This window comes from Ornithodoros turicata, chromosome 9 (assembly GCF_037126465.1).
Source record: "Ornithodoros turicata isolate Travis chromosome 9, ASM3712646v1, whole genome shotgun sequence".
Taxonomy (NCBI): domain Eukaryota; kingdom Metazoa; phylum Arthropoda; class Arachnida; order Ixodida; family Argasidae; genus Ornithodoros; species Ornithodoros turicata.
The window spans coordinates 32,494,795-32,514,583 of NC_088209.1; the positions used below are offsets into that span (position 1 = coordinate 32,494,795).

General features: G+C 44.9%; 1 protein-coding gene and 1 non-coding gene across 14 annotated transcripts in view; both read right to left on the bottom strand.

The window, feature by feature from the left end:
- The window catches only part of LOC135368658 (discoidin domain-containing receptor 2-like), a 363,200-nt gene that overhangs the window by 81,941 nt on the left and 261,470 nt on the right, over window positions 1–19,789 (bottom strand). For 11 of the 13 annotated variants that reach the window (XM_064602081.1, XM_064602079.1, XM_064602083.1 and 8 more), the window contains one exon: window positions 11,954–11,999. The gene's annotated coding sequence lies outside the window, so the exon portion shown is untranslated. Of the gene's footprint in view, window positions 1–36; window positions 420–1,359; window positions 1,414–11,953; window positions 12,000–19,789 lie in introns of those variants that run through there. The other 2 variants (XM_064602084.1, XM_064602090.1) reach the window with 2 other exon arrangements.
- Trnat-ggu (transfer RNA threonine (anticodon GGU)) lies at window positions 16,479–16,551 on the bottom strand. Its single transcript has one exon. It is a non-coding gene; the product is annotated as a tRNA-Thr (tRNA).

The following is a 19,789-nucleotide window of genomic DNA, read 5'->3' on the forward strand; positions in this document are numbered from 1 at the left end:
AAGCGTTATCCTTGAGAACTCAGTCACGTTACTCACCGATTTCCAATCGCAGCTCGCCTTTGTTCCCTGGCCTCCGAACGGTACAGATGCAAATCGAGCAAATAGTACTGGTGTGCCTTCCGTCACACAAAAGCACTGTTGACACTGTCGATCACACTTGGACACTCACTATGGCTGCACGACGATCTGCTTCGGAACAAACAGTCGAAACCTCGAACGAATACACTCTCTGACGAGTATCCACCGGGAGATCACCAACAAAACGCATTACAGTTCGCAAAAGTTGTGCATACAGCCATCTCGAGATGGCTCTCTATACTACAGTGGAAAAAGAAACTACACAACACTCCCAGCTTCCACTGAGTACTGCTCCGCACCGTGTCTGTCGACCATATGCACCCGCGAGGCAGGGATCCCAAACAGCGCTCATGCTGGTTGCTCCCCCTCTCAGGCTTTCTCTCTCGCCCTCTCCACATGTGGGGTTAGGGAAAGAGAAGGTGATCGCGTCGCCGCCTGGCGGAGTCCCCGCTAAGCTTCCCCCTAATTTTCGTGTTCCTTTTCTTTTATGTACTCTCAGCACGGCGGACACGACTGTCGATCGCCTTTTTATGGGATTCGTCAGTGAGTCCGTACTCTTCTTTCCGCCTCTCTCAATCGTGTCTCCCTCGCCAGTTGATAGGGGGACATATATCGCCTCCTTTCCACATTGTGTTCGGGGTAGGATGAAGAGGGGGGGATAGTAAAGCAGGGGTAAGTTTGCTTTTGTTATGATCGTGTTAAGGGGAGTTCAGGGGAGCTTTTTCAATCTTTCGTTTTTGTGAAGCTTAATTATGTACGCGGCGATTTTTCTGCTCTGATTTATCGTTTCTACAGCTATACACCGGATATGCTGGTGCATTGTATATTTGTACCTATAGATGCGCTTGCCACTGCCAATTTTTTGTATGTCTGCGGACTACGGACATACATGCACTGACAATAGCGGAGAAAAAGTTGGATTTCGAACGTTAAAATGGTTATAAAAAATAAAATAAAATAAATAACTACTGATGTAGGGGAAGCGAAGAGCAGCAACCTATCGATAACAAATACGCCAGAGGAGGGTGAAAACAAAATAAAATACGGTTGTCGGGAGCGAGAAAAAGAAAAAAATATATATAAATAAATGAAAATAGTAATAGTGATAATAACGGAGTTCAGTATAGCGAAGTTTCCACGACAAGGACGCTGCTGTCGTTGCTGCGTTATCTAACTGGAAAGCGCTCGCAGAGGATACAAGGACGGACGGGCGAACTAGCGCTAGTCCCTCGTCTGCCTGTCCGCTCTTGTCTCTCCTGTGAGCGCTTCTCGGTTACTTACAGATTATGCCAACAATCCCAAAGAGCAATAGACTTCTGCTGGTTGATGTTATCGCTGTAAGAAAAAGACGTAATTTTACTCCTTTTGGGGACTAAATGGATTGCCACAAAAAATAGTCACTTTCGGGAGTAAATGCACGGGAGTAAATGAATGCCACAGAGCGGAGACTGCATCTCACGCTGTGTTCTAACAGTCCCGGGTACATAATTCGTGCGCATGCATGAAAGTACTTTGAATCAAACCGTCAACCGTGATATATCGAGTGATATAAAATCTTGCCACATACATAGGGCGCAATTTGCGCAGAAAGAAGCACTGACCCTGTGCGGGTGGAAAATTGTTAAGTTGGCTTTAATCATTCAAATTGACCAAGAGCACATATTTATTTTTTATTTTATTTTATTTGAAAGATACTGCCGGCCATCTCTTGATGGCCATGGCAGAGGAGGTGAGTACACTACATACAACACATACAACATACAGCTATACACAGTGCAAAATGTCAAGCGTTAAACATCTGAAGGCAAGAAAGAAAGTTAGTCTACAAGACCTTGTAAAAACTGGGTTGGTGATGAAATTTGTGTAACACAAGAGGGCAATTTGTTCCATTCTCGTACAGTGCGAGGAAAAAAAGAAAATTTAAACACATCTTTATTGCAACGAAACTCACGGATTAATTTACTATGTTTCAGTCTTGTGGATCGGCTCGAATTGTAAGTTAAGTAATCGCAGAACTTGAGCCCATTAGTACTGCTGACTATATCGTGCAAAAACTTGAGACGCCGAATTTTCCTTCGTTGAGCCAAGGTTGGCAAACCAGATTTAGCATAGAGTGAAGTCGAAGATGTGTGCTGACCATATGCATTATATATAAATCGAATGGCTTTTTTCTGCACAGATTCTAGCATGTTAGTATGCGTCTGTACGTAGGGATCCCAAAGAATATCCGCGTACTCTAAAATTGGCCGCACTAACGTAGTGTAAGCCGTCAGCTTCGTTGCAGACGTACAGTGGCGCATCGTCCTCCTCAGTGACCAAAGTTTACGGGATGCTTTTGTAGCAACTTGTTCAACATGCTCGGCCCAGCTTAGGTTTGATGCTATTGATACACCAAGGTATTTTTGGTTCTCCACTTTACTCAACACAGTAGTGTTAATGCTATACGGAAAGGACAATGACGTTTTCTTCGTTGTAACACACATGAACACGCACTTTTTCACATTTACGTAGACTGTTTACTGTTGTTGTAGCATTGTTGCGGTGAATCACCTAATCCAATCGCCATTCATGTAGTAGTAGTTGTTGTTTGCGTTCGGAAGACCATTTGTGAAGTTCAGTGACGATTTGCAGTCTTGGGGAGTAAGTGTCGGTGTTATGGGACTAAAATAGGGAGTAATTACAGTCTACACTCTAAAAACAGAGCTTCACTGCACAGCGGGCTGCGCGCCAACCATTGCCAAAGATGATAGGGTTAATGCTTCTGATTCGAAGAGAGACGGGGGCGTACGCCTTTTTGTGGCAATTTGAATATATGAAAATTGCCACAAAAAGGCGTACGCCCCCTTCTCTCTTCGAATCAGAAGCATTAACCCTATCATCCTTGGCAGTGGTTGGCGCGCAGCGTGTTATGCGGTGAAGTTCTGTTTTTAGAGTGTAGGGGACTAGAAGCTGCAATTACTCCACATTTACTCCTTTTTTTTTCGTAGAAGTGATAGACGCGACCTATCGAGTACAAGCACCAGCAGTCAACGTAGCGAAACTCGACAAGCCAGTTCATGCATTCCTTTTCCTTTCTTTCTTTCTTTTCCTTTTTTTCTTTGCTCATCAAAATACATCAAATACAGAAATACCACTTTTCGACAACAACACTAACGGTCTAGACATTCGAATGAAGTGTCGCATATTGTCATCCCTGTATTCAGAGATACGAGAGGAGGAAGAGGAACATAATGCACCTGCAGAGTTGGACGTACCAACTGAGAATGTCCGTTCTGCTTTTGACTTCTTCGACGGGATAAGCGAGAGAGCTCCCCCGTGTCTTTCTTTCATCGCCATGCCAACGTTATACCGTGGATGCGACGGAAAAAGGCAGGAAAGATAGCGGAATAAATGAGAAAAAAAAAAAAAAAAAACAGCAGCCGAGCGACGTCGCTTCCAGTTATAGCCCGGACGGTGTTTGCTCTGACAATTGTTGGTGCGCGATTGTTTCTTCTGGGCAGGCATGTCGGAGGTTTTCGCATTTTTCAGCCGCCCTGTCAGGTAGGAAAAATTGCGGAACGCACGGTATCGGCTGCTTTCCCCGTATGCGGTTTTTTTGTTAGACCGAATCGTCTGGGGAGATATCTGCTCCAGAAGGAAAATGACAGCGCGGGGAGTTCCTCCACATAACGCACAGTTGCGGCGATGTTCTAAATGCAGGCAGACGGGGCTTTGTGACGAGCGCCGCCCCAAAGCAGCCTGGGCCGAGCAGAGCTGGAATTTTATCGACATTTAATATAGGACCGCGATTCGCTGCAACTGTATACGAACGAGCAAATGCCTCACAATTTGTATCATCAGTGAACACGATGTTTAAAATGTCTCGTGCATCACAAACCTTATATATATATATATATATATATATAGGGGGGAAAAGACACCAGAGACTGAAGTAGGGAGTGGGGGAAAGTTATTTATTAAGCTGGCATTTAAACTAAGGGTCTGGGGAAGTCTACGTTTCGGCGGAAGCTCCGCCTTCTTCGGGACTAAGACGAAGACTTAGTCCCGCCGAAACGTCTCTAGTGTATTTTTTCCCCTGTCTATATACAACATCCTGGTCGTTCGAACCTCCATTTTGTAGCGTATATATATATATATATATTTCGTGTTAGCGCCACGAAAACAACTGCAGCTACGAGCGGCGTAGAGAGGTGGGCAGATGAGAAAGGAGAGCAGGAAGGAGTGGGGAACAGGGGGATTAGTATGCGTCCTGGGCCGACTTCAAGGAGAACTGTGCCGACATTCGTCTGGAAAGTCTGCCAGAAAACCCAGGGAAAACCTCAGACAGCACAGCCGGTGCCGTGATTCGAACCCGCGCCATCTTCCAGTCTGGGCGTGGACAGAATCAATCAAGCAATCGTCCTAATCACTGCAAAACCACATGCCACGGGACCTGGTACGTCACAAAGGTGGAGAATGTAATAATTTCACTTCACTTGACAGAACATAGGAGCCACATCTCATCGTCATCTCTCTCTTTCTCTCTCTGTATATGAGTAACTTAGTACAGATGGACGCGAAATAGATATAGACTCCAAGCAATGAAGGGACTTGGGAAGCTGTATATGGATTAAAAACAATTGCTAGTTTTATTACATTTACAAAAACGAAATGAAATGGGAAGTACTAGAAATAGATTTACAGTTTCACTTAGGGGTCGACGTTTCGGCAGTCAGGGCTGCCTTCAACAGGACTGGACAGGACTAGGTAAAAGGGGTTCGGACGACCGCGAATGTATGTAGAATGAAACACACACTACGAAGGTACGGGAAGTAACAGAAGAGCGGGGATATAGACATATTTTTGTCCTGACGAAGGCGGAGCTTCCGCCGTAACGTAGACAACCCTTTTAGCATACCAAGTACCTTAAATGTAAATAAATTATCCCCGCTCTTTTCTCATTTCCCGTACCTTCGTAGTCTGTGGTTTATTTTTCATTTCAGCTTCATTTCATTTCAGCATTTCATTTAAATCCTGGGAACGCCCACGGGGCAGAGTTGCTATGTAGGGTGTTGACTTGTCCCGAATTATAATATGCAATTAAAATCTCCTTGGTAAATCCAGTAAAGTGTATTGCATTCATTAAAAACATATTTAACTTAATGAAAGTACGTTCGAGTGTATCCCATATACTTATTGGTGCACGAGCGAGATATACTCCAGGCCGTGTTCCACTAGAGGGCTCGAGATTTCGAGCAAACACGCATTCGTGCATCCCTCAAGAGCATTCTCTTAAGAGATTAGATTAGATAAAAATTTGAAGAAAAAAAAAAGGGTAAAGGTTGGAACCCTTAGCATTGTGTTATGAATTTATTATTATTATATAACGAATTTAATATCAGCTAATATAACGTAAATGGAACACAAGAAACAAGGATCTCGATGGACGTCAACAAATGCACAGAAGCCTCTCACACGATCCTACACGTTGTCCTCTCGCACTATTATCCCGCACGTTACACCGACCAAAACCGGATGACTCCTTCAAGTACACTCCCACAAAGCGATCAAGCCATCATACTTAATGACAACACAAGAGCTCCGAGATAATCGCCCCATATTTTAGCGACACTACTACAACTACTACTCCATCATACCTCCATGGCGCCGAACCACGTGCGACGACTTGCCTATCCAACGCGCCCATTTCAAGGCGCGGTCTCTCAACGTTATACTCTAAAAAAAAAATTTAAAATAACTAAACTGATCTGATGGGATCATCATCCGACTCTCACATAGGATAACATCCATACAGCGGAGCTTGTTATGCTGCAGGGTGCGTATACCTCCGCTTTGTCCCGTCAGAAGTATAATTTCACGAACCGGACACAGACCTGGAAGGCCATACGTCCCGCAGAGCCTGGTGGGAAGCATTACGTGGGTCGAGAACGATCAAATTCAGGAGCTGCATGACTTGAGGGAAAGGCTTCCGTGTACGGTGGTCCGAACAAAAATTGATGGCGCAAAAAACCGCTACCAATTCAGAACCCGTTCGCTACGTTTTATGCGATCGTTCATCTTGTCAACGAGTATGAATATATGGGGGCAAGGTCACGTGGGTGCGTTGCACTGCGGTAGGAAGGAATAGGAAGAAAGAGTTCTGCGTGGGCGCTGTGTGGCTTCTGGTCTGGGCTGGCCAGAGGTGAAGAATGACGGGAAAATGCGGTTGGATGCGGTGTTTCCCGTGATTTATGGTGAGTTCTAGAAAACAAGGGCGTACACGAGTTAAGTGAGATGGATAAAGAAAAGGAATGGAAGGACTTAGAATGGTAGTGTAATTTTGTTCGAAAATAGCGTTAGTGAAGTTCGTGGTTCACTACAGCGGGGAAGGGAATTTTCCCGGGCAGATATCGGTTCAGTTGAAGCTGCAGAACTGGCTAGGACTTCTCGGGGACAGGTTTGGGAGAATGTACCACTCCACGCAGAGGCATTTCGGAACGCGCCTGCAATCTTAAAAATGGTAGTGGTGGTGATGGTGATGGTGAAAGGGCTCGCCGTTGTCTGCCTCACAGAGGTGGGCAACGTCACGACTGACGCCCTGGGGGAATGCGCGTCCTGGGCCGACTTCTAAGGGAACTGTTCCGACGTATGTCAACAACAAACCCTACACTCTTAAAAATGGACTTCACCGCATAGCACGCTCCTAGCCAACCATCATCGCGAATTACATCGTTCCTGCCCTATGATTTGTTGGAAACGGGAGGCGTATGCGTTTTATGTGACAATTATGCACTACGGTAAGTAGGTACGGAAGTAAGTGTCACAAAAAAGGCGTATACCTCCCTCTTTTCAGCAAATCATGGAAGATTACGATGTCATTCGGGATGATGGTTGACTAGGAGCGTGCTATGCGACGAAGTTCGTTTTTAAGAGTGTAGGGTTTGTAGCAAACTAATTTGAATACATTTGTTGGAAACACACAGACACACACACAAAAGAAAAAAAAACGAGAGAGAGAGAGAGAGAGAGAGAAGAAGAACAACAAATATGCGGTGCCACGTAATTGGGTGTAGCACCGCTTAGATAAAATAAAATAAAAGCAGAAGGCATCTACGAGGACACGGAGCGCTCGCGAAAAGCGCACAATGAACTTCACGTCGTTCCCTTTGTGGTACACCTTGAAACCGCTAAACTTTTAACAACCTCATGAACCTATATTTAAACTTCTCCAGTGGGCCTTGGCTTAACTTTTTGCTCCCGTAGCTTTTCTCCCCCCAACGATATCGTTCTTAGTTGTGATCGACTACGCACCCTGTCTCTCTCAATTTGGATGAAGGCACCAGACATCATTTCTTTCTTCTTCTTCTTCTTCCTCTTTTTTTTTTTTCGAGTCTGGGTACACCTTTATAGAAGCACTCGTAGATACACTTTCCGAGAGAACGTGGCGGCATTTCACTTTTTTCTTTTTCTTCTTCTTCTTCTGCGCATTGGAATGTGAGGGCGCCAGACTTAATTACACCGCATGGGCTAAGGAGACTACGTTCAATCTGTCTTTCAACTTTGTCAGCCTTGTGTGTACGGACATGGTATACAACGTGGAATAGGAACCGCTGGTACGAACGCGGAGGAGTTCATCGTTGGGAGTCACTTGATGTTGCCAGACGAGGAAATCTCATCTTCGTGGGGGTTTAATAGCATGTGCACGACGTTTAGGATTCCAGATAAAACCAGAACGCCTTGCCGCATTCGTCGCTATACGTGAATTTGTCTTCATAACCAAGTAAATGCATATTTTGACTCCATACTGGCAAAAAAAGAGAAGATATTATTATTATTATTATAAATAAATAAATATTATAATAAATGTTTAGTTGAACTCCACACTGGCAACACAACACATGCTTTGTTGCCAGTGTGGAGTCCAAATAGACATGCATAATCCTGGCACTTGCAGCATCTCCAACCAAGTAAGTGCTACCCCGATATTTCTAGAGGAAGACGAAGAAGAAGAAGAAGAAAAAAGAACGAAATAAAGTTACTTAATTTGTTGTGGAAAGCCCTACATGTGGAAACAGTGATGTTTCAGATCATTTCGGGAACACTGAAGGGGTGGCCGCCATAGCCTAGAGTGCTATACCGAGCTAACATGTCGCTTATCATGCAGCCACGGCGAAATATGGCGTCGCGACGTCTACGGCTGTCATTATATCGCGAATGATGAGAACCTAGAGAGCAAGTAATGACGACAAATGAAATACGTAGAGGTTATATCGCCTCGCTTCTTCCTCTTCGAAAGAAGCAACGCTGCGCTCTATAAACGACACTTGCGACGCAAGGGCCTTCTAACGAGTACTAAAACGAACAAATGGGCCGGGATAGTTGCGACACGTCGGCGTCAAGTTAAAGCAGGCACAAACCTGCCACAAAGCACACAGACATTCCAAGGGCAACGCCGACAGCATTCTGCTACTTTTATATCCATGTGCACGCGAGAAGGAAATGTTTTTACTGGCATCTTTTTCTAGCGTGCAATTTTCCCGGCGACGTTTATACGCAAACACTGCATATGCGTGCAATGAACAGCTCCGCCTGTAGTTGACATAAGCGAGGCTGCTTGCAAGATTTACGGGCGTAGCTCTTGTACGCCTATGTATGCATACGCAGGCCGAGCAGGAGCTGCTCGGCGAAAACGTTTGACTGTGTGGTTTCATTTCCGCGCCGGTAATTTGTCTTTCGCGGAAAGACTGCGAATGTTCTAAAATTGCATATTCTATAGTAGATATATGCGTGGGTGAGTGTGGGAGAGGGCTCGTGCTAGGATACAATATTATATGTCGATGATGAGGACGGAAAAGTGTGCCGAACGGGCAGGGGGGGGGGGGGGATATGTTTAATGCCGATTGAAAAAGAAGGGAAAGGTTAGCCATGATGTAGGCTTGTTATTCCCAAAAGCAAACACAAACAAAGAAAAAGGAAGATGAAGCAGCAGAGACACGGAAAATTATACAGGAAAAGACAGCTCCTTCAGTAATTGTGCCGAACGACATATCGATCATTTTGTTCATTCTATGTACGCGCTCTGAAGTGTGCGTGCGAAGAGTGTTTCACGGCCACAGCATTGTGAATTTGATGCAAGATACGCGAAGAAATTGCAGGAGAAGCAGATATATTCGTTTTCAATTTCTTCGTGACTCACGATAATTAGGCAACAAACCTACAATACTTATCCTGTAACTAAGATAGGATGTAGAAGGAAGTTTCGGACGGAACGTTTATGCGCAGGATCTTTTTTTGCCAGCAGTAAAGGTTGTCGCTCCTCTGTTAATCGTTCGTCTCTACAGTAATATTTCACCTTGCGGTGAAACAGGAGCGACATTCCGGTGAGGCGCGGCTGTCTGGTGTTGTGGTGAGGAGACAAGAAACTCTGGTCCACAGAGCTTTGACATTTGATATTTCTTTCTGGGCTAATTAAATTAAACATGATGACGACGAGGATTAAATGTTTCCACTTGGTTCAGTCATGCAGTTATCAACGATCCCTTTTTGAAGGGATATCCCGATTTTGGCGATCGTTCCCCAACGCTTCGGCCAGCCACACTTGCTCTAGGTGATGAATCATCATCGTTGTTTTAGATTAGTATCTCGAAGCAGCGAGAAATGCATTCTACAACAAGGGAGTGAAGTCAGACAAAGCGTCCGCCTGTTCGTCCATCCGTCCGTTGCGGTATCTTGTAAAGCGTGCTCTCACTGCACTGTCATAGTGTACGCAGGAGAAGCAACCAAGTAATATGCCATTCCCCCGCTCCCTTATCCAGCAGACGTAATGTTCCGCTGCTGTTATATAATGGAACGTAACGCTAGCGAAGTAGTAACGCTTCGGGGTTGCATAGATACACACCACTGGAAGACGGTAACGCATTGCAATTCAAAATGAACGTCGGAGCAGAGCGAGCAAGGCTTGCAGTGACTAAATAAAGAGGTCGAGACATGAGCCAGTGTGCACAGCACGTTACGTACGTGCTTCACATATCGCTAGCACGATTTGAAATACCTCCAAAGTCAAAGTCACACCGCATCAAAGGACGTTCCTACCAAATGCAAGGGGACGCGGCCATCCGAACGGCGCAGACAAAGGTTAGCAAGAACGTGCAAGGGTGCGCCAGTTTAATTCCGTGTAATTCTATGCTTTGTCGTTCGCGACCGAATTGCCTCCGCAGCACGTATACGATGCATGCTGTATATACGCAGAATTCGTTGGGATAACCAAAAAACATTTGCAAATTTTTTCCCACCTTCTTCTAGAAAGTACAGACTTGCGAAATAAGGCGGAGCACGAATATAGCTACCGCAGCTGCCAGAATGTCGCAATGAATCAAACTGGGGCCACTTCTGCTGCTAGTCATCACAAAAGCATGGGAGAGTCATCTTGGAACACAAATTGCGCTCGCGTGCTGCGGTGATAAGGAATCGCAATCGTTCAACTAGAGCGCATCGAACGGGTGTCGTGCAACTGCGTAGGCTTCAAATTGACGTCGATCGCCTGAGCAGCTTTCTCCAGGGGTCACCTTCCCCAATCTTTAGAGCTTTGGGGGGGGGGGGGTTGTTTCTTTGCAAGCGTCAAGCGTTATTAGAAGATGCAGAAAAGGAGCCACGAGAAGCCATTTTTCCATCAACCAATGCCGAGGTTTGAAAAGGGTCTAAACAATACTTTCATGCGTGCCATCTGAGCAATCAGTAAAAAGAATTATATTCTTTCTAGCGCACAACGCCTTACAGCGTGCTGCAACCCGGAGCGATAAAATGAGTGCATTTGCCCCAGTCATTCCTATTGGTTATCCGAAACACGTGACCACTCCGAATGCCGCTGTCCGCTACAACTCGAGTCCAGCGATATCGCGGCAGCATTAATTTTACTACTAGCGGATTCTATTTTCGACATGGCCGTCTGCCCCTTTGCTATTACCCATACCGCTATTTCCTTCAGACGCGGATCACAGACTTATACAGGCCGGTTTTAGTAGTCCGCTGGTTACGTCATCGTGAAGTCATCGTGCCTGTCGGAGCCAATGGCAGCGTGCGTGACTCAGAACCTTATTCGTTGATTGGGTGTGGTAGACACAGTACTTCAAAGGCCACATTATCAAAAGTCTACTAAGGCGCTCCGCTGATGTACAAGTGACGATCTTGCGTAATTCCACTATATATCTCCTTGGAGATATCTCTTGCCTTCAAGTATACGTCATGCATGTTGGTGAAGCTATTGCAACTGAAGAGTACGTGATACATTAGTGCAATATTGCCTATAACCAGTGATGGCCAGTAGTTAACTACATGTAGTTAAACTACTAGTTAAACTACCTGATTGTAGTTAAAATTTAGTTATCAACTACTTGCAGAAATGTAGTGTGCAACTACTAGTTAAACTACTATTTCGAGTAGTTGACTACAGTAGTTAGGTTACTGCAGGCGCCAACTACTTCCGATTTTGCCGCAAGCTTTACGGCACGACTGTGCTTTGGACTTTTACCTTGAGCTACTTGTTTGATTAGAACGGAGATGCAGAGCAATTGTGTCGTGCATGTGTACTAAATTTTCACTTTTATCGCTGCTTGTGATTCATATTTAGGGGTCTAAGAACGCTATAGAATGGGATTGGTGTTGATGGACAAAGTTAAGCAGTTATAGATGTAGTTAAACTACACTGCAGTAGTTAAAGAAGTAGTTTTAACTACCTCCACCGAAAAGTAGTTGAACTACTAGTTAAACTACTCCGTCGCAAAGTAGTTAGTAGTTATAGTTAAACTACTGTAGAAGTAGTTAGTGGCCATGTCGCTGGGAATATGTCAGCATCTCACGTTACGCTGTAGTTACACGAGACATGTGAACGTTTGCTTACTATTAGGGCAAGTTCCGGTGACGCAGTCCCGGCTGGAGACACTCGTCTGAAAAGGAAGGAGATACGTTAGTTTCGGATCCACGATGTGGAAGTATATAGTGTCATCAACACGTGTGGACGTTTAAGTTATGTCCCTGTACCACCACGCACAAGAATTATACTACTTAAACTGCGTTCCCGGAACACCTTCACGTATGTTCAACCTGCATCTTATTCAATGCATCTTCCGTGATTCTATGTCTGCTGTAGTAATCGATAGGCCACTCTGTATGAGGGTTACCAATACGAATAAATTATGTTATATCGAACCGTACTGCACACGCCTATTCGTTGTAAAGACGCAACAGCGAATAAGCTTCTCCTACACAATCGATGCCAACCAGGAAATGCGTGCCTGGCACTTTCCTCGCTCATTTATGATCGATGTAGCGTTGCTACACTAGGAAGCTACATTGCAACTGTGGCACCACAATGTTGCTATCAATTGTTGGTAATTCGATTGACGCATATCCCGAGCTCCACTAACGAGCACTGCGCAGTGTCAGTACATTGTCAAGACGTCCACATGGCAAACAGCAGGCAAGGCATACGTGTTTCTGTTTATGATACACGTCAGATAATCAGTGTTGGACGCAGTGGTTGCGTGGGGGCCATACCAACCGCATGCTTCGCACAGAATTCTCAGCAAAATAAGAGAAGCAACTGACGTTCATTTCAAGTTGCTTGACGTCCATTTCATGAATTAATCACTGTAAAAGTGTCATTTGTTATTATAACGAGGGTGATTATTTTGCAAACCAATGGATTCTTTATTTACAACCTTTTATTTAGACCTTATCTGTAAGTAGCAACCACTCCCCCACTGTAACTGTCAATGTCCTGTGTCTAAATAAGTGAATAGACTGGGTACGTAAGCTGGGGTCATTCAGAGGAACCAAAACAGAAGGCACATGGTACATGTCTATTGAGGTCAACTAACTGCAGACAGGGGCGTTAAACACGAAAGACAAGAATAGCGTGTGCTGCAACTTTCATTCTTCGCGATTTCTGCTAGACCCGTCTCATTGTAAGTTTTAAGCGCTTTTGCTCCTCATCCCGCTTTGTGAGCATCCATATCCTCGCGTCCACTCAATTACAAAATGACGTCTTATCATCGAGAGATCACCTCACGAACCAATTAACGCCAAATCCGATGCCTACCTTCTCGCAGTATCACCTGCATCGCACCATTGCACGATGACGTGTACCCGGATAACGAACCTTTACGATGGTCACAGGCCATGGCCGCTGCCCAAACACAGCTTGACGTCGAGTGTTCGCGCGATAAGGCAAAGATAAAAAAAGAGACCCGGCAGGTGGTATATATACTTTCAGAACCGTCTGCTCTGGAACCGGTCAGCAGAAAGGCGCGGCTGCTCCTTATGGGCTGCCAAATCGTTTCCTTTAGCTCTGTTTGTCAGTGGATATGTTACGGACGGCCGGGGCTACCGTTTCGAAGACGTGGCCAGTTGTGGGCTGCTTCCCCGTGCGCTTCGCGAAGCATTCCAAGAAGCCCGTTTTACGATCGCCGCACTGCTGGATTTGTGCGCACGCGAAGCTTTGTTCGAGTGGCTGTTCGCGGTGTTATAAGTCGGGAATGGTTTAATGTTCGTCTTTATGTGTGTCTCGGTGGAGTACGTTTTCGGGGAAAAGGTATAAGTTTGGTGTATGTTTACGGCTTGCCATTGGAAACTGTTTTTTGCGTTCCTCCATCATAGGTGGCTCTCGCGTAAAGAATTCGATTTATGTGATGCGATGTCAGGTAATTGTAGGGAATCGCTACTTAGAGCTGCTACTGAAGCAGTGGGGAACATTGGACCTATGTACCTGTTGCTACTTGCTCGTTAGTTTAACGTGAGGCTTGCATGCGAACCGTGTGCGAAGAGAAGACATTTTTTTTCGATAAATTATTTTAATATATTTTCTTTCTTTTTTTTTTGCATCCGAATGAAACAGATTAACCTCGGTTCAGATTTAGAAGGATACGTATATGCTGTTCAGGAAAGGTCAGTCAAACGCAATGTCAATTGAGGGCTTGAACATCAAGCTGAATTACACAAGACCAAGGCATCTGTTCTAACCTTAAGTGCCGACACCAAAAGGAGAAAATTGGGGAGTAAGCTTCTAGTCCCTTAGATTGCAATTATTTCTCATTTTAGTTCCCTGACCCTGAAATTTACTACCCAGCACTGTCAACATAGTCCCTAGATATACAGATTAAGAAGTAAAAAACGAATAAATTAAAGCTTGGAACGTTCAGCATCCATTAAAGACACTACCTGCTCTATCGCCAGGGATGCGTAACCGCAGCACACCCCGAGACTAGAAGTGTACAAGAAAATAGAAGAACAATACACCGTCAAAGACCTCCTACAGTTTTTGCGCGCAATCAGCACAGGGGAAGTTCATTTTCCTAACGTTGTAGCGGATGAGGCTATTACACATAGCGGGATAAACACAACACAAGCACCACAACGTCCAGTTGTGTACATAATGTACTGCATGCCTATTGTTCTACACCACTTCTTGTATATACCATTGACACATTACCATTACAATTTCAACTGAATCATGGCAGTTGAAGAAGAGGCACCAGTAATGAGGGTGTGGGCTCGAATCCCCCTGCTGGTGCAGTTTCTTCAACTGCCGTTATTCAGTTCATTTTCATCGTTCACAATTCACTTATTAGTCCAGACTGGTTCAGGAAGGCAACTATATAGAAGGAAGATCGTTTGTCTTTGATTGACCTCCGTGTATTTAGTCCCGCAAAGAGACTATTGGCTGTGACAATCCACGTAATCGTCAAATGAACTAGCACGCATTTTTCTCTTCGACTGTACACATTTAGCTCGAATGGTGACGTTCTCCTCATAGCGACTTCCGCATGTTCCACGAATATAATCAAGCATGACTACATCATCTATGAGTGTCTGCGTAACACCTTCTGCTAGATATAAACACAACCATACAACCATGACGCGAAAAAAAGAAAGAAAAGAAAAACAATATCGTAGCGCACAAGCATAGTGCTGGGAAGTTATACCCTGCCGAATAATTGGTCCGACCTCGAACGGAGTCACACCTTACAAAATCGATCGCAAGGCGTGGATTGACCCTGAACCATCACCACGTAACCATAGTTCTTCGAATAGCACACTGCACTCATTTCAGGGCATACACGCCCTAATAAAGGCCCCCCTCACACTTTGTTTTTCATGTTCAGCAGTTCACGTATATCACGTTGTTAAACTCGAAGGAGCCGTGTGCCACCAAATATGAAATGATGATATATGGAGCGGACAGTTAGGACAAGAGAGAATATAAAGGTAGATACCACGCCTATAGTTTGGAATTGTGTTCACGGATATCTGCGAACATCCAAATGACCGTCTGCTGACGCTTGCGCTGAACGTTTCTTGTGATCGGGCTTGGAATCAACGTTGGCGTAATTATAGTGCAGTCGATCAGTTCTTGATAAGCGTAAACAGAGTACGATGAATAACGGCAGCTTTCAACGCGTTACCCAACAGACGAACGAGCGTTATGGATGGTGCGGCGTAGGTGTAAAGGGAAACCGTAGTGGCGGGGTTACGAGTTAGGATAATGCAGCACTTGGGCAGAAAGGGGATTTTCCAAATGCCACCCGCGTTGGCCGGTACGCAGTGCACGTGCATATGCCGATATGTGTATAACAACGTTTATACAGCGCTGTTTCAGTCGAGATATGCAAAAGGTGAATATTAGATAATCTAATCTAACATTCACCTTTTAGAAAGAAAACAAAAATGGAAACGTAGGTCGCACTGGTGCGACCAGCTGTTCCATGAGGCTTGACGTGGGAAAGCATTGAGTGATTTAAAAGATTACTTCAGAAAAGAGCTGCGTTTACATGAACTCGACAGGAAAGGGTCGAGTTGGTTTGTCGCAGCAAATCCTCTCCTATCAGGCCGTGTCAACCAATCTTCTAATGAGGGTTGATGTCAGCCCAAGCAGCACAATGTACTGAAAGCCGAGTGCAATAGGGGTGGACGGGTAGGTAGAAGACCTTGAACACACTTATGAAACTACCCAAGCAGCACAATGTACCGAAAGTCGAGTGCAATAGGGGTGGACGGTATATGTCTTATCAATGTTCTTTAGTTTCACCAGTCTGTCCAAGGCCTTCCACTTACCCGTCCACCCCTATTGCGCTTGACTTTCAGTACATTGTGCTGCTTGGGAGGAGGTGCGATACGTCAACTCGACTCGTTTCTGTGGGGCTCATGTAGCCGCGGCTATGTCTGCTCCTGCAGCTACATAATGAAATTACTGCGTCTTCAATATCTTAAGTTGCATTACATTACAGCGATCCGAAAAATCCAACGACCTGAACCAATCGACTGAAACCTTGACAAGGAACTACCCTCAGCCGTCACGGGACTCCGCATGAAGTCTCACACAGAAAGTGAAGAAATGATAATGAAAGATGGAAGTCACTGAAAAGGTTAGCCATCTGTAGGACTCGAACCTACATCTTCTGGAGTACCAGTCCAGGGCTCTACCAACTGAGCTAAGCTAACACACCTCCCCAGCGACTTCCAAGGGTGCGTCATCTGAAGGGACAAACCTCTCTCATCAAAAACTCTCTTTCAAAAACTCTCTAACTCATCCCCCTTTCACTCTTACATTTGTCTCACTCATACACACATTCATACGACGGGATCGACGCAATGTTCTGACACGATGTTCTGAGGCTGGAACACACAGAAGGACAAATACAAACAAAGCTTGTTTGTATTTGTCCTTCTGTGTGTTCCAGCCTCAGGACATCAATTTCTCATGTTCATCAGAAGTTCTGTTCACGAAGTTCTTCCAATCATGGCTTACTTTCTGTACCCAACTTTCAACGATGGCACCGACAACCTCGCGTTTAAAGAAAACTGCCTGCAACCTTTTCTGCCTTCCTCCCCTCTCGTCAAAAAAAGGGGGCGCTCGTACTGCTTCCCTGAAGTTCGTGACGGGACCGGATAATTGCAGTCCATCATCTTTGAGAGCAATAGCTTAGCCCCCTCCTGTCACCCCTGTTGGTTGAGTGGGCATTAATCGGTCATGAAATCGATCGACTTATCTCCGCATGTGATCTGTATGTACAGGACAAGACAAACAACGCTGTAGTTACACGTGAGGCAGATTGCGGCGTGCTTTTGAAGAGCGGGTATAGCGGCGTGACTTCGCCAAAATATTGGGGAGGAACGGAGGTATAATCGAAGCACAGATTATCATTGGGATGTAGTATCTGATGGGAGAACACGTAAGCATGAGTGATTTGTGCGAATGTGGTAATGGTTTGAAGTGCCTTGCGAAGGTTGATACTGAAAGGAGAAGCAGAGAACTATGTTGCAGCTATGACCATGGATTTTTTTTTTTAAATTCAGCCGCGAAGCAACTGTGGCTACGAGCGGAGTACAGACGTGGACAGATGGAGAGAGGACAGCAGGAAAGAGTGGGGGACAGAGGGGTTAGTATGCGTCCTGGGCCGACTTCAGGGGAAACTGTGCCGACATTCGTCTGGAAAGTCTTCGGAAAACCCAGGGAAAACTTCAGACAGCACAGCCGGCGACAGGATTCGAACCCGTGTCACCTCCCAGTCTCGGCGCGGAAATGCGGCCACCCTAACCACTATGCCACGCAGGAGCTGGTATGACCATGGAATCATGTCTCATCGAGGAGGTCTCATAAAAGCACTCAAATGACGGTCGGTAGATATAATTTTTTTTTACGCGGCAGGTCGCAGACTTACAGTTAGTCATCTTCGCTGTGCGCATCTACAGTGTCAACCTATTCCGTTGTTGAAACTGCTTTTTAGTACACTTTTGTTACTTTGTATTTTGTAAGAACGAACGCAGAAAAAACAAAGTTTTTTAACGCATAAGGATATGAGATATTTACAGAGTTTTAGTACATCGTATGCAAAGGCGATAGCGTAGGTAACAGATAGCGTTGGTGGTTCTGGGCACCCCGCGAATTTCTCTTCCTGTTACTGGCGTGCGCAGAACCATCAACGCTGTCCCTTACGTACGCAAAAACGATAGCGTACGATGTATTAAAACTCTCTAATGTAGTGCTACGCTAAACACTAGGCAGTTGCGCAGTAAACGTAGATAACACAGATAGCGCGGTAAATGCGCTGATGTAAAAACAGATATGTAGTAAACGTTAGGCACGTTAGACACATAATGAACACTGATGAGGGACACAGAATGAAGATGAAAAAAAAAAGCGCGCGCGCGAGAGAGAAACCTGTAGTAGAAAGATGGTGTAAATACGAATAAGGTAACGTTTCCTTGAGCCTTGTCATATTTGTAGCCTGCCGCGCAGTCATTGCTTACGAACTTCTTTTTAATGCGATGTACACTTTCATGTCATGTGCGGCAATCATACGTGAGATCTGTGACAGTTCTAGTGTTCATTTTATATGGTAATGTGGTTATATGTAAATCTCATATGCGATCACTGATTCTTTTTATAGTTCCCCAGCAGAGGCGGGGACATTACTTTTATTTCTTAATCCCCCCCCCCCAACGTTGGCATCACAAACGCCATTACTTTCAGCTGTAATGACATCATTACTCTGGCATTATATTCTCCCACAAGTGCCTAATAAAGCCCTGCATTAGAGGTATCAATTACTCGAACGCACATTCCCCAAACTGGTGCCAGTGAATTTGTGCATATATGCATAAAGCATATTTTGACTTATTGCAGCGCAGAAGTAGTTGGTGCTCAGTCCTCAGTGCGAGACAAAAATGGCAAATCGCCTTTTACAGGTGTCTTACAGTTGTTTTTTTTTTGTTTTTTTGTTCATCCTCCTTTGACTGAAACGCATAGAGGAGAAAAAGGATGGTGGCGGTGACGAAAACCGCCTTGCCGTTGTTGGCCTCACGGGTGACGACACCATTTGGACACCTGTTGGCCTACCGGAGAACACCCCACGCTATGTTCTCCTGGTCATGGTTAAACACGGGATCGAAAAAACAAAACAAAGACAAACAAACAAAAACAGAACGCGGCACGATTTTTAACTGTTACTCGGTCAAAATGCGCATTAACGCATTACTCGGTCAAAATGTATGTATTACCATTACTCATTACCTTTTCCAAAAATCTAGTGCGATACCATCATGTAACAAACATGTAACGCATTACTCCCCACCTCTGTTCCCCAGTGAAGACTGCCATTCGGGAATGCTCTTTTTGAATATGTTGTTTGTGTGAAGATGTGACAAAGTTGTGAAGAATTATGAATATGTTTACCTCTTATAACTTCCCCCTTTGTGGAATGCCCCCATTGCATCTAAGGTATAGCAATAATAATAAAACAACAACAGTATATGTATATATCGTTACACGAAAATTATTTCCAAAAGCGCAACCCTGTATACCTTGCGTATTATAAACACCTCATTTTCGTAAAAGTGATCATTCATGGTTTGCATAGCATATGTATATCAAACTCGTAGTGCACGATAAAGAAGTAATTCAACAACACTTTTGAGCACTTTATGACGCGCTGCACACGCACGAAAGCAAAGAGTGCGTCTTTGCGACTACCGGAAAACCGTACAGGATCTCAATGTTCCGGCTCTTGTGGGCGGTGTAGAGACAAAAGACGTTGAGCCAAATTTCTAGCCACACGTAGAAAAGGAAAAATAAGACGGCGGACCCTTTAATGGAATCCGAAGCTTGCTTTGTGTGCGCGCTCACCCTTCCTCTTACTTGGGAAACGAAATTAATTATCTAAGTAGCGAGACGCAATCG